General features: G+C 42.0%; 1 protein-coding gene across 18 annotated transcripts in view; it reads right to left on the reverse strand.

Moving 5' to 3' along the window:
- Positions 1-15,659, reverse strand: part of MAP2 (microtubule associated protein 2) — a 345,989-nt gene that overhangs the window by 210,793 nt on the left and 119,537 nt on the right. For 17 of the 18 annotated variants that reach the window (XM_050916091.1, XM_050916097.1, XM_050916096.1 and 14 more), the window contains one exon: positions 1,399-1,536. The exons of the other annotated variant lie outside the window; for it this stretch is intronic. The gene's annotated coding sequence lies outside the window, so the exon portion shown is untranslated. The remainder of the gene's footprint in view (positions 1-1,398; positions 1,537-15,659) is intronic. 18 annotated transcript variants of the gene reach the window in all.

Here is a 15,659-nt window from a genome sequence, read left to right on the forward strand (position 1 = left end):
ACATTTTTGTTTTGTATAAATAGCAAGTGCCCGATTTTATTTCCGAACAGCTCCTTTATTCTGTCAAACCCCACAATATGACAGCGGAATCCTGTTATAGGAAATGACTTAGTGCTCATTATGATACAATCAAACCAGATTGCCCAACACCTGATCCAAGAGAACTTTTCAAACCAGACACACACACACACACAAGCAAAACCTTCATCTTACAAGAACACAGCAAGTTTTGCTAGGCATTGTAAAACCAAGGCAGGTAAGGTAGGTTTTTAGCAACTCTCGGTGGTACATCCATTAGCTCTAACATTCTTTATTTGTCGTTGAGTGGTTCTCATGATTTTTTCCCCACTACCCTTGAAAATATCAGAGAAACCATTTCTAATCTGATCTTTACAAGCAGATTCCCCACTGATCAGTACAGATCCATAGCCCACTAAAAAACTCCCACTCACTTCATTGGGTTTGGATCAGGCCCTATAATTTTGGAGCATGCACATCAAATAGCACTGAAGAGTAATTTTCTTTAATCTATATAGGCAAATTATCACTAAAATCAAGCTCCACTGTGTCTTTCTAGTCTGAATTTAATAATTATAGGAACAGCAAATATGCACAAAGATGCATGTGAATGTGTGTAGGGTTTTCAAACTAGCTCATAAGATTATGTCCACAATTGCTTTTTTGACTTTACCATGAAGATGCCCACTGCTTAGGCAAAAATGAGAAATCTGAAACTATTCAGCATTCCCAACCATGGCTGCAAAGATTAATAAACCTAGGGTTCCCAGAGGTCCTGGAAGGGAAGCTGTGCTCACTGAAGCAGCTTTAAAAGTGTTTAACAAGGCAGAAACTGTAACTGATGTGTCACAAAACAATATCAATTACCATGAAACTGTTACTTCATTTCAATATACACTATATCTAAGTCTGTCTCCTTAGGGTAACGGTTTCATAGGCAGAACTGAGGATTGTAGCAATTATGACGTAGCTCTGTGAGCAGTTAAGGATCTCACACTTCAAGTGTGTGCAGATCCAAATAATCTCTACCTATCCTTTCATGGTTATTCTCTAAAGGCTTAGTAACCTTTGAAAAGCTCTCATGGCTTTTCCCTGAACTCCGAAGTTCTGCAGGGTCCTGTCCCGTCTTCTGCATCTACATTTCTAGCTTCCATTCTTCATATCTGTTACCCCATGTTCCTCCACCACTATGTTGTGAAGACTTATTCTTATTTTCTTTGTGATAATAGCAGATTGATGGATCTGAATGTATTTAAATGGGGCTAGATTGTGATGTAGACTATGCACCCACAGAAAGGGAGTAAGACCCTCCCTTCATACTCCTACACAGGCTACCTGGACCTTGGAACAAGGTATAAAGGAGAAAGAAAGGCTGCTCACCTGCTACTCGTCCCTCTGCTGGGCGGGGAATGGACAGATGCAGGTTCCTGATTGCTAGCCAGAGTAGTAGAGCTTGGTCAGGGGGTGAACAGGATAGCTGATAGCTCCCAATGCAGGCCAGTAATGAATTAACACCTCCTGGAAACAGGGGAAAAATTGCGTCTCAGATGGGTCTCAGGCACAGCACCTCCAAGGGTTAAATCTAGGTTAGTGCAGCTTACACACCTTACTCAAGGGTGTGACTAAAGTCACAGTGGAGCCCTTTGTTAGGTCTAGTGAAGCCTTCTAGAGACCACATGTTACTTGGGCTCACCGAGTGCTCTGTGCTGTTCCTTTGCTTAGCAGAAGAAAGAAGGGGTGGAGGAGTGAATACATTCAGAAGTTCTTGGCAGGCTCTCATCCCTTCTGACATCATGTCAGCAGTATCAAAATAAAGACAGAGGTTATACAGACCTGGTTATTATGCCGCTAACTGAAGTCACAAGTGGCTTAGTGTACATTTGGGCCCTGTTCTATTATTATTAGCATTAGTATTCAGGAAATACCGCACTGGTGATGCATGCTTCCCCCAGTCAGACTTAGCTTGGAAAGCTGAATGATTTATAGTGAAAAAAGGGGGAATTTCGGCATCCCACAAGCACCCAGTTTAGTTAAACAGCATTTCAGGAAGAGTTGTTATCTGAAGGGAAGAAACAGGTCTAGAAATATTTTCTTTTCCCTATGGACATTGTCTCTGTGGCTTTTTACTGGTTTTAAATAAATATGCTGTTCAAGTGAAGGAAAAGTTGTTTTTATTTAGCAGAAAAAACCTTCTGTTCACATAAAGACCCAGTACAGAACTAACACCCCCCCACCCACCCACCCACAAATCAGAACTCAATGGTTCACTGAAAAGCCCTAGCACTCCATCACAGGACACAAGTAATCCCCAGTGAAGTCTATGAGTTACTCGTACCTTCAAGCATGAGAATGCACAGGCTAATAGGGCATCTCATTTTGAATAGACCTGTTTTCAGCATCTGAGTTAGCAATAAGTTGAAGCATCAGTGGTTGTGAATTTTCTGTTTTCCCCACCTAAGCATGACTTAACAATACATAAGAAATAAACCAAGTGTGTGCGCAGGCGCCAACTTTCCTTGGCGCCGGTGGGTGCTCGTGCCCCACCCCCTCCCTGCCCCTGTTGGACTCCTCCTCAAATCTCTGCTTCGGCCCTGCCTTTTCCCCGAGCACACCACGTTCTTTCTCCTCCCCCTCCCTCCCACCGCTTACAGCTGTTTGGTGGCACAAGCACTGGGAAGGAGGGAGTAGAAGCAGGATTCAGTGGCATGCTCCGGGGCAGAGACGGAGGTGAGCTGGGGCAGGTTGGGGAGCTGCCGGTGGGTGCAGAGCACCCACCACTTTTTCCCCGTGGATGCTCCAGCCCCGGAGCACCCACAGGGTTGGCACCTATGAGTGTGTGTGTGTATGTGTGCGTATTGAAGCTTCTGCGAAAGCAAAAGAAATCTCTTCTAATGGGATCACCACCGCATTAAAATACATCAGAGTACTGAATCTGACTGCTGGGACAGATTCGATGTCCTCAGTCATTTAGTTCAGCCTTCTCCCCAAACTCCAAGAGTGCCAGAATTTACTTACTATAAAGAATCCAAGTGCTGTGGCCGCAGACACAACTACTATCTAAACGACACACACATCCTAGTGGAGGCTTGGCTAGAACCCTGCTCCTTCAATTCCAAAAAATTAGGCCTTTACCACTTGATCTTAAAAGACAAATCAAGACTGAATGCTTTTCTGCGAGAGATCCTTTGTCATGATGGACCTCGATGACCTGTTTGATAGAGAGACAGATTAGATTATATTCTGTCTTTAAAATCTCAGCATGCTGAAGTTGGTAGCAGTAGCAGGCCCTATATCTTCTGTTGCCAGAGACGACAGAATACCATTTACTCACTCATAGACACAAAGCTAGTAAATTACACTTTCTCCATCCATTAGACAAAGTTTATCTTGAACTTTTGAGGTTCACTGTACTTCAAACACAGCAGTCAGGTGCCAATCTAATGAAGAAACATCTGCACACACAGGACACAATTACCACCCACCCACCCACTTTCTCATTCATTCTTGGGAAGCCACGACTGGCACCGGGGTTGCCAATTTTGGTAGGACATATTCCTGGTGACTTAACCCCATGAGATAATCTTTAATTAAAGATTAATCTCTAATTCCTGGAGACTCCAGGCCAATCCTGGAGGGTTGGCAACCCTAACTGGTGGTTCTGCTCCAAAACCACAGGGCTTTACCGCTTCAAGTAAAGAAGAACGTCAGTAACCGCTTGCATTACGTTATCCTCCTCTCGGCAGGCCACTCAGCAGAGAGCAATGTCACTCCTACAGCCAATACAACACTTTACCCTAGATGTTTAAACATTAAATGCAATTTATTCAACACCTGTAGTGATAATGCTCTTGTTTGCCTCTTTCACAATTACTTGTAAATGGTTGGTTGCTGTTTAAGTTATGTATCGCTATCTACATGATCACTTCATTATGTATTGCACAACACACTCACTCTCTCTAATGGGGATTGAGTTCTATGTGTCTTACGGTTTTATAGTGCTGTCCATCAGTATAGTATCTGAGTGTCCTCTATGCAAAATCCATATCAACAGCAAAGTCCTTATTTTATATAAACACTGCATTCGATACATGTAGAATTTGATGTGTATGTACATAATAATGGCCCTACTGGCTCAGATCAAAATTTTATCTAGACCAGTATCCTGTCTTCCGACAGTTGTCAATGCCAGGTGCCCCAGAGGGAAAGAACAGAACAGGTAATTATCAAATGATCCATCCCGTCGTCCATTCCCAGCTTCTGGCAAACAGAGACAAGGGACACCATGCCTGCCCATCCTGGTTAATAGCCATTGATGGACCTGTCCTCCATAAACTTACCTAGTTCATTTTGAACCCTGTTATAGTCTTGACCTTCACAGCGTCCTCTGGCAAGGAGATCAACGAGTTGACTGTGCGTTGTGCGAAAAAATACTTCCTTTTGTTTGTTTTAAACATGCTGCCTATTAATTTCATTTGGTGACCCCTAGTTCTTGTGTTATGAGAAGGAGTAAATAACACTTCCTTATTTACTTTCTCCACACCAGTCATGATTTTATAGACCTCTATCATATCCCACCTTAGCTGTCTCTCTTCCAAGCTGAAAAGTTCCAGTCTTATTAATCGCTCCTCATATGGAAGCCATTCCATACCCCTAATCATTTCTGTTGCCCTTTTCTGAACCTTTTCATACATATATATTAAATATTATGTATATAAGCTTTGATGTGAAGATTTACTAAAGTAAATAATTGTGTGTAAGAGTTGTTTAAGAATGCTGAATTGTTTGAGAGCTAGCAGTATGTGGTTTATTGGTTGCATACCTGAATCAGCTCCAGTGCAATGTTTTATGAACCACTCAAAGTTTACTGTCAGGCTTTCTTATGCCCTCGTAAATCCTCGACTGAAACACAACCCTGTTAATCAGCCACTCATGGTTTATTATTTGGTTTCTCAACCCTCCCTTATCCCTCTGCTCAGAGCCAGGGCTGATAGAAACCACAGGTGCGTGCTACATGTGGATGTGGGGACTGTCAGATTTACAGTTATTACTAAAACACATAAATTGGTGAATGGATCAGCAAACATGCTGCATTATACCAGCTATCAGGTCACATATATCTTATGCTGTTAGCAAGAGATACAGTGGCTATAGAATAGTTAGCCAGTTTTTCAGGAAGAAATAAGACAAAAGATTCTTACAAGTAGGAGCAGAAAAAAATTCTGCTGAATTGGATGCTGCTGCTTATAATTCTTCAAAGTCTAATGTCACAAAACTAGTGTCAAACACAGTGGATTCGCAAGTGTAATTCCTAAGTGAACAGCATCCATTTTGTTTTAGTGGCCCCCTTTTCACCTTGTACTTGTATGTGACAGTCAGATCACCATAGTCACTGTAACACAACTCTTGCAGCATTCTGAGCACCAGAAACACACTGCGCTTCTCTCTCTCGCAGATTGGGAGTATGAACAGTTATAGAAATGCAGAAGGGCAGACTCCCAAACTGTGTAAACAAGCACAGTGGAACTGCCATCATTTGCACCAGCTGAGGCTCTAGCCCAGAGAATACAGCACAGTAATTAGCATGCTAAAGTCACAGCAAGATTTGCCATGCAATTTCCCTGCCACTCCAAGAACTTGGATAGGAGAGAACCTACTATTTACCTAGAAAACAAAACAATAAGCTAATAGAGTCTGAAAATGTATCTGAATGTGTAGTTCTAATATCAACTCAAGGTCAGTTTATCATTAAACCAACCAGTCATTGTTCCTTAAATCCTCATAGACCATGTGTGTGCTTGTGTATACATACTGCGAGGATTTAAAGGAACAATGACTGGTAGCTTTAATGATAAAACTGATCTTGAGTCGATATTAGACCTACAGATTTAGATACAGTTACTAGTTAAGATCCCAGACACAAACACAAAACACACACAAAATCTACCACTAGAAAACCTGCCTTTCATAGCTCCATGGACCTTTGCCTGTGAGAGAGATTTAGTGCTGGAATCCAGCTAGATTTGTTATATGGGACAAATAGTCATTTTCTTGTTTTTACACAATGACAAAAGTGCTTGATGCCAATAATTTATTCATTCATTCGTATGTCCGCCAGAATAGGATCCCTACATTACAACAGCCATATTACAATGCAAGGCAGTCTCGAGTAGATTACTGTAGCTGCTTTAAATTAAACAATAATTTATCTCCCCTCTTCCCCCCAGCCCAGACACAAAAATCGCAGTTTGACAGAAATAAAGCTAGGACATGCATATGCTATTCACCATCCAGAAAATCTGGCTTCTAAATGAGGAGTGGCTGAAGAGTCAATTCTCCAAGACAACTTGTTCCAAGTAGTCTGTGGCAGAGGATAGTCTGTGACAATGCCGAATAAAAGCTCAGATTTAAGCAATCACTGAACTGTTAAAGTGAGCACAACTACAGACACAATCTAAAACACTGTTGGATACTATTTGGTTTAATTACTGCTCATGTAGGTGCGTTGTCTACCCATACACACACACCAGGCCATACGGCTGGCAGTTGAGATCTGCACAGGCACTAGAGTGGATGTTCCCTTTCTATTAACAGAAAGGAGCTGCTGGCTGTGTGTTCTCCATGAGGAGTCTTTGGCAGTTGCTCCTCCCTGGCTCCATGAGAGCTCAGACTTGTTTTCCTTCTGGGAAGGCTGTAGAGCCCTTCTGTCTTCACTCCAGGCTTTTTGGGGTGTTTTTAGGACTGGATGGGTCTGCGTGGGTGTGTATTTGTGGTAAGGAGGGATGAGATGTCCCTTCTATAGTACTGTGTGATATATTTTCCTTTCTAGGGTGGATGCCCAGGTAAGGAATGGGTGCCTGGAGATGCTTTATTTACTTCACATATTCCCTCAAAGCTATAAAATATTATCCATACTGTCCCTATCTGCAGCCCCAGAGCATGAGGCTCTGAGAGAGCTGAGCTGTGAACCCAAGGACTAATTTGCAATCATTGTGGACTTACAAGAATGACTTGACACTCAAAAGATGGCTTCAGACTCATGGGATTTCCTCTTGGGTCTTGGGACATCCAGAGGTCTGAGGAGTCTCACATCCTGCCAAATCCATGGAGGGTAAACTCTAGAGACCTGATGGAATGGTATAATAGAACCCCAGAGTTTCCTTACCATTATTTGAGTGTTTGCCCCAAAGGGAGAATCGGGCTGTATGGAAATATGGGAACTAAACTAATACAGGAAAGACAAGGTAGAACATTTGCATTGGTATATGCACTGGACCATGGCTAGTGATCAAACCTTTTCCAATTACTCAAACTAAACAAGTTCCCCATCTCTTACTCCTCAGTTTACAGTTTCAGAGGTTTCCAACACAGTTGCTTTTTAATTGTGATTTTCGAGTAACCCACACCATCATTCCCCCTCCACAGTTTATGTTCCCTCAGCATTAAATTAAATAACCTGTTCTGAGTCTAGCAGTTGTATAGCTTCTTTGCTATCCTCATATTCTGAGATGTGCAATGCATCGTGGGGTGTATAGTGTGAAGTCTTTATAGAGTCCTAGACCTACAAAGTTACCAGAGAGGACCAGGATATGTTGCAGCGGAGAGCTTAATAAACAGAGGAACTTCCTAGTTAGTTACTGTTTAAAGCTTGGCTCTTTGGGTTATAACCTCACCCTACTAGTGCCAAGAATGAGTGAATCCCTCTCCCCAAAGAAGGAATAAAGGAAAGAACAGACCTCCAGAGAGGTGAGTGTGGGGAAAGTGGAAAATCAGGGAGAAGATACATAAAAGCAGCAGCCGGAAGGAAACAGAGCTTGGGTTCACCGCAGTAATGAAGTCCATAGCACAAATGGCTCTCTTAGAGAAGTTTAATTTTGGCAACTCAGGCAGCTGACCTTCCTAGAGCCGAAGATCTGAGTGTTTCTGGATGGCTTCTGGTTTACCTGCGAAAGCACAACAATGCCAGATAAATGCCCTGATATTTGCCATGGGTGATGCTGCTGACGATATCCTATGTGCCCTACCCCTCACTGATGAGGAAAAGAAAGAATACTTCAGATTGAAAGAGGCGTTTGATGCCTATTTCATAGGCAGATGGAGTATTATATATGAAAGGGCCAATTTAACAGGAGATGCCAGGAAAAAGGGAAAACAGCAGAGACTTTTATTATTGCAGTTCATAGTCTTGCTTGAACATTGTAAATATGGAACATTAAAAGGAGGACTAACTGGAGTGAGAACAGTTGCTGGTATAAGAGATACAAAGTTATCGGCACGGCTTCATTTAGACCCAGATCTCGCACTAGCAAAAGGTACAGGCAAAGTGAGAATGTAAGAAACCATAAAGAAACAGTAGTGTGACTTACTTGCTAGAAGCATAGGGAGAGGGCATCAGATAGTAGTGACACAGTAAAGAGAAAAAAGTCACAGCTCTGAAAGGAGAAGTCAGACCAAATTTATAACATAAGAACAATGCACAACTAGCAAGTGGGAGACTAACGAACCTTAATAGGCAGGAAAGCTTGGAAAAGCTGGGGAAGATGTGGCAATACACCAAGCCAGATTTGGCAACAATGCAAAAGAGGCAGAATGTAGGAGATGCCACAAAATGGGACATTTTGCAATAGCATACAGGTCACCAAGAGCAGTGGCAGCAATCCAAGAGGGAGTGTTATCAGATGACAATGAGTCTATACTTCCAGAGACACCCTCAATAGAACTTACAATACCTTGGTACACGGGTATGGAAACTGATATTGGAGCAGCAAATTAAAAAAAAATTAGAATTGATCCTAAGGTGGAGATTGCAAAGAACAAATAAAATTGTATATGAGACGAGTAGCAATACATTGGATGTTTGTGACCAGTTCCTTGGGAACTGGAGAAAGAACAGAATATATGTAATACAAGAACCTGACAACTCCCTTACTAGTGTTCCCAGCAATACAAGGGCTACACCTAGCAGAGAAACTGGAATGCAGTAATAGCAGAAAGCAAGCTTTACAGGAGGCATATCCACCTATCTTCTCAGGACTAGGAGAGCTTCAGGGGAGTACAAAATAAAACTGGTGACTTCTTTTGCTCTCGCAACCCCATACTGCTTCCCTATACCTTTGCTAAGAAAAGTAAAAAAAAAATGAAAGCGAATGGAAGATATGGAGGTTATTTCCCATATAGAAGAACCCTGTGATTGGTGCCAGGATGGTTATAATACAAAAGCCCAATGGCAAAACCCAGATTCGTTTTTACTTTACACAGCTTTAAAAAAGTGAGCGCAGAGAAAGACATATGCATCTCACAGTAGACCAGACATTAGCTTGGTTATCAGAAGCTAAAGTCAATTCAAAGTTAGATGGTACAGTAAGCTTCTGGCAAAATTTCTCTCGTTAAAGAATACATACTGTTAACAACATTCATTACATTGTTTGAAAGGTACTATTTCAGTCATCTTCCATTTGGCATATCTCGGAACCAGAACATTTCCAAAAAGAATGTCTCAGACTTGCCAGGCAGATGATATGTTGGTATATAGCAGAGATGATAAAATGCATTTAATAAATTAAAATCCATGGATGTTCCCACATGTTTTGGCACAATAACACCCAAGAACAGTGGCAGAGGATGCATATTCACATAGTTTAGGAGCGGTGCTCACACAAAAGAAGCCAGAAGGAGATGAGAGACCCATTGCATTCAAATCAAGAAACCTGGCAGAAACAGAGCAGTGGTATGCTCAAGCAGGAAAGGAAGCTCTAGTGTTCACTTGGGCCTGTGAACAGCTCAGTGCCTATCTGCTTGGCTTGAATTTTAACACAGAAATAGACCACAAGCCGTTAGTGTCATAATTGGGTTCAAAACCACTGGATGATCTTTCACCTAGGATTCAAAGACTTCAACTACGGCTGATGTGATTTTCTTCCAGCACTGAATACATATCCAGGAAAGCCTTCATAGTAACAAACACTAGCTACTGCCCTAACTGAGCAATTGCCAAAAGAAGAAAAGTTTTTAGTGAAATATAACTAAGTCTATACTGACCTTGTTCTGGCAGAAATTATAGCATCTGACAGCTGATTTTAGCAAGTTTGAGATGAATAAACTAAAGGATTAAACTTGCCAGAAACTGACTCAACTCTGTCAAAGAGGGTCGGGTTGAAGGAATTGACTTCCATCTATACTGGCAGGACTGAAATGACCTTCACGTGGCTGATGGCTTGCTTCTGAAAGGATGGTGGATTCTTATCCCTACGGTACTTCAGAAAGAGATGCTCTCCAAAACCCAGGAGGGACTCCAAGGTACAAACAAGTGAAAGGCACAAGCAAAGAAATTTGTATGGAGGCCCAGTCTGAGTAGGCAAATTAAGACCTTAGTAGAGGACTGTGAAATATGTAACAAGTCAAAAAACAAACCCCAAACAAGTCACCAGAATGATTACTTTCTAAAAAGCTGCCTTACAGGCCTCGGCAGCAAGTAGCCACACATTTGTTTTGTAGGAAAGCACACACATACATTATTATAGCTGATTACTTCTCCAGACGAATTGACTCAGATATACAGACTTCATTGGCACAGGTCATCCATAAACTAAAGTCAATATTTGCAAGACATGGAGTTCCTGAAGTCCTCATATCTGATTATGGGCCTTAATTTACCTCTGAAATATCCCTAGTGTTTGCACTGGACATTGTACTTGTAGTCCACATAACCCCCACAACAATGGGGGGTTGGAGAGAGCAGTGAAGACTTTAAAAAGACTTCTGCAAGTGGATCCATATAAAGCACTCCTGGCATGTCGGTCAATGCTGCTTGCATCTGGACCATCTCCTGCAGAACTTCTGAGGGGAAGATGACAAAGGACAACTGTTCCTGTGGCACCGATACAGCTGAAACCTAAGAGGCCCAACCTGAATGAATTGCAAGGACAAAATGCTGAAATAAAAATTTAGCAGCAACAAAACTTCACTGTTTGGCACAGAACAAAAGGTCTATCTGAACTGAGACCACGGAACAAAGTTTGGCTCAAAAGCTCCCAGACATTTGTAACTGTTTAGCGCTTAGCAGAAACTCCCAGATCCTACCTAGTGGAGATTTCAAAAGGAATTCTCTGGAGAAATCAGGTTCATCTTTAATATTTCCCAACACAGCAAAGAAGATATGTAATCTGCAGGTAACTCTGTCAGGAAATGACACCCCCCCTCCCCCAAAAAATAAAAAAAATAAAAGGACTCCATGCACAAACTTTACAGAAGTGAGAAAGTGTTCTGGAAGATAATCAGATGCCCTCAAAAGATGTGATCTTTAGAATACCGCTCAGGACTATTTACATGCAATTGATGAAGACACATAGTACACATCTACTCCGATATAACGCGACCCGATAGAACATGAATTTGGATATAACGTGGTAAAGAAGTGCTGGGGAGGGGGGTGCAGAGCTGCACACTCTGGTGGATCAAAGCAAGTTTGATATAAGGTGGTTTCACCTATAGCGCAGGGTAAGATTTTTTGGCTTCCGAGGACAGCTTACTAGGAGAGAAAAAGGAACCTAAAGATGATTAAAGAAACTTTGGAAAAGCACCATCCACAAAACTTCTAAGGATAGAGACTCTGTGTCCAAGATCCATCCTTCCAAAACCTGAACTACACAGTCCTCTAGGCCCTAAGACTCAAGTATTAAAACCAATAGAGGGAAAAATTCTGAATACTGTGTGTAGAGTACATTCCCACTCATACAGCTGCAATGCTTGGTACTGGCAATAATAAGAGTCACATGTGGAGATATACCTATCTCAAAGAATTGGAAGGGATCTTGGTCATTGAATCCAGTCCCCTGCCTTCACTAGCAAGACCAAGTACTGTCCCTGACAGGTTTTTGTTGTTGTTGTTTGTTGTTGCCCCAGATCCCTAAATGGCCCCCTCAAGGACTGAACTCACAAACCTGGGTTTAGCAGGCCAATGCTTAAACCACTGAGCTATCCCTCCCCTGCCCTGGTGCAGGGCCTAACCTGATTAGTGTTTGACCCCCTCCATGTGATAGGAATCATCACTTGGAATGTACAACCTGGATAGAAACTCAAAGCCTTACTCTTTTCAATAGCAGGGCACTATTAAATAATAAAGTGTTTGTTTCAGTCCCAGTACGCACCCATAAGTTAACCCAAGTGACAGAGGGCCTGATTCATCACGTTATGGCAGTGTTACGCTGGTGTAACAACTGAAATTAATGCCATTATCCTGACATAAAATGGGATTAACATAGTGGTGAATCCGTTAATGGAGTTACATTATCACAAATCATCCTAATAGCCCTAAATTTCAAGACATTTGTATTTGCTCAAAGTTTAGGTTACTTAAAAAGCTGATAGGTTCCTCATTCTCTTAACTCTACTGTGGTAGAAATGCCACATTACATAAGCTCCTTGAAAGTTTTGACAGAGAACCTATTTAACGTGCTGGTATCCCCTCCACCCCTCCTCTCAGCAGTGAGTTTAATGAGGCCTGTTTTCCAGCAGGGTTAGATGGCAAACAATTCTCTCTTTTAGTCCTGCGAACACAGAGATCAGTTGAGTACTGGGGAGGAGGGGAAGAGGTGGGGAGCAGACATGAGGAAATGGGAATGTCTCTCTTTTTTTCCTGCATGTTCCTCTGAGCATTTGTAAAACTAGTAACAGTTCAATACTTAAGTGGGCCATTTAGGGACCTAGGTCAAAAATCTGTCTGGGGATTGGTCCTGCATCGAGCAGGGGGTTAGACTAGATGACCTCCTGATGTCCCTTTCAACCCTGATATTCTATGATTCTAATAAAGTCCAAGGGAAATGCAATAGGAGCTGGAAAAATCTGAAAAGAAAATGCAAATCATTTGAATTTAAGTCTTGGCAAAAACTTTCAGCCATCATTTTTTTTCTCCGAACCCAAGAAATCTCAGTGAAACTAAGACTTTTGTCCAAATGATTTCTTTCCTGAAACTGTGCATATTGAACTAATCCAGTGGTCCCCAATGTGGTGCCCACAGGTGCCATGGCGCCCGCCAGGGCATTTATGTGCACCCGCCTCGTGCCCAGCAGGGGAGAGAAGCCGGGGCCCCGCATCTGCTGGGGACAGAGTACTCTGGGGCTGCAGGCTGCGGCTGCCGGTGTTCTCTGTCCCTGGCAGGCGCGGGGCTGTGGCTTAAGTCGGAGAGAAACTGCGGCCCCGGGCCTGCCGGGGACAGAGAACTCCGGGGCTGCAGGCTTCATTCTATGTTAAAGTAAGAATAATAAATATATTTGGACCAGCAGTTCAACAATGTTTTACTTTTTTAAAATAAATAAGATGAAAACTGTTTATGATATTTATTTTGTAAAAACTCCTTAATTTTTCTTACAGATAGATAAAAAAGAGCAAATTCACATGGTAAGGTGAAAGAGTAATTGCCGAATAATTTAATTAATACCTTTTACATGTAAAATTAGCCTTTTTATCTCATGGATTCATATATTATGTAATATTAAATATGATGTTTCTCGTATTATTTAATGTACAAATACAAAATAAGCCTTGAAAAATTGTTGGTGCCCACCATACTCTTCTGAAAACATGAATGTGCTACTGGCCACAAAAAGGTTGGAGACCACTGAACCAATCAAACAGAGTCGAAGAACATTCTTTGAAGGGGTTAATGATTTGCTCCATGGAGAAAGATTAAAGTCACCTCTATTAGCTCCAGACTCGGCACCGACCCATATGCTTCACCAATGTTGTTATACAAAATAACATGAACAAAGTCTTTTCCTAATTACACATCAGGACTAGCCCTCTCCCCTGCCCTGGATTGCCCCTCTCTCTCTACAATGCTGCCCCTGGCTCCGATCCATCTGCATAGACTTGTTTAGATCACCGTTTTGTGGGGGTGACGTTACACTTCCTGCCTTAGATCATTTTCTGCCATAAAGATAACTGTGGGGACTGAAATCCTCTCTTTAGTCATACAACAGGCTTACACTCTATGCTACTGAACCCTGTTTTGCAGGAACCACTTCTGGGGGTGGAGGATTGCTGGACACTTCAATCATTTCCATCTGCTCAGAGACTGCCAATCTGGGAGACAACTGTGGGAGGGAGGGCTTTGTGATATGGCCACCTGGCAATCCTGACCTCTCACTGCATGCTCACGGCTCAATTCTCTGTAGCCCTGCTCCTTGTGTAACCATTTACCCCTGTGCAGACTAACTGCAAAGCCAATATAAAATGCTATTCTGATTTACTGGTGTAAATGAATGAATATGTTACAGCACAATGGAGAATCCTGCCTCTACATTCCCTCTCTGTTTATTTTCCCCTCTCACAAAGAAAGTGTTCTCTTCCAAATCTCTTTGATTTCCTTCTATTGGATTTAATTTCATTGGGCACCATCATTACACAGCTTACTGTACATTACACATAACTGCTTAAAACTGTAGCTCATAGTCCTTATTTATTATTTTTAATACAGTACCACCCGAGGACCCACTGAGAATGGAGTAACAGATGATCTGCATATGGGTTATATACTGCTGCCCATCACTAGAGTACCTGAATGCTTTTCATATAAAATTAACAGCAAAGCCCCGAATGGACCTGATGGAATCTCTGGCATGTCTCGTTTTAGAGGTAAAACCTTTGCTTAGGATAGGGCTTTGATTATTTTTGGTTATTGGGTAGAAGGGGATGTCAGTGCTATTCCTAAAATGGAAATACTGTTTCAAAGAGGAAGAAGCCAGCCCCAGAGAGATTACACTTTAAACAAACAAAGCAATCCAGTATCCCATCATTCACATGGAAAGTTAACTACCAGATTTTCTATGCAGGAACTGTAGTTGCTTCCGTCTCTCTGTAATACTATATATATATATCTTTGTCATAAACAGATAGTTAAGGGTTAATAGAACAGGAGTACTTCATGTCTCTTTTGACTGTAAAGGGTTAACAAGTTCAGTGAGCCTGGCTGTCACCTCACCAGAGGACCAATCAGGGGACAGGATACTTTCAAATCTTGAGGGAGGGAAGTTTTTGTGTGTGCTGTTAGTTTTTGGTGGTTGTTCACTCTGGGGGCTCAGAGGGACCAGACGTGCAACCAGGTTTCTCTCCAATCTCTTTGATACAGTCTCTTATATGTCCAGAATAGTGAGTACTAGGTAGATAAGGCGAGTTAGGCTTATGTTTGTTTTCTTTATTTGCAAATGTGTATTTGGCTGGAAGGAGTTCAAATTTGTATTTTGCTGAAAGGATTTCACTTTGGTACTTGTATACTTCGGCTGGGAGGGTATTCCCAGTGTCTATAGCTGAAAGACCCTGTAACATATTCCATCTTAAATTTACAAAGATAATTTTTACTGTTTTTTCTTTCTTTAATTAAAAGCTTTTCTTGTTTAAGAACCTGATTCTTTGTTTTTTTATTCTGGTGAGACCCCAGGGGACTGGATCTGGATCCACCAGGGAATTGGTGGGGAGAAAGGAGGGAAGGGGGAGAGAAAGGTTAATTTTCTCTCTGTGTTAGGATTACTTTCTCTCTCAGGGAGAGTCTGGGAGGGGGAAAGAGAAGGAGGGGGGAAGGTGAATTTTCCTCTCTGTTTTAAGATTCAAGGAGTTTGAATCACAGTGATCTTCCAGGGTAACCCAGGGAG

The sequence above is a fragment of the Gopherus flavomarginatus genome, chromosome 10, assembly GCF_025201925.1.
Source record: "Gopherus flavomarginatus isolate rGopFla2 chromosome 10, rGopFla2.mat.asm, whole genome shotgun sequence".
NCBI classification, from domain to species: domain Eukaryota; kingdom Metazoa; phylum Chordata; order Testudines; family Testudinidae; genus Gopherus; species Gopherus flavomarginatus.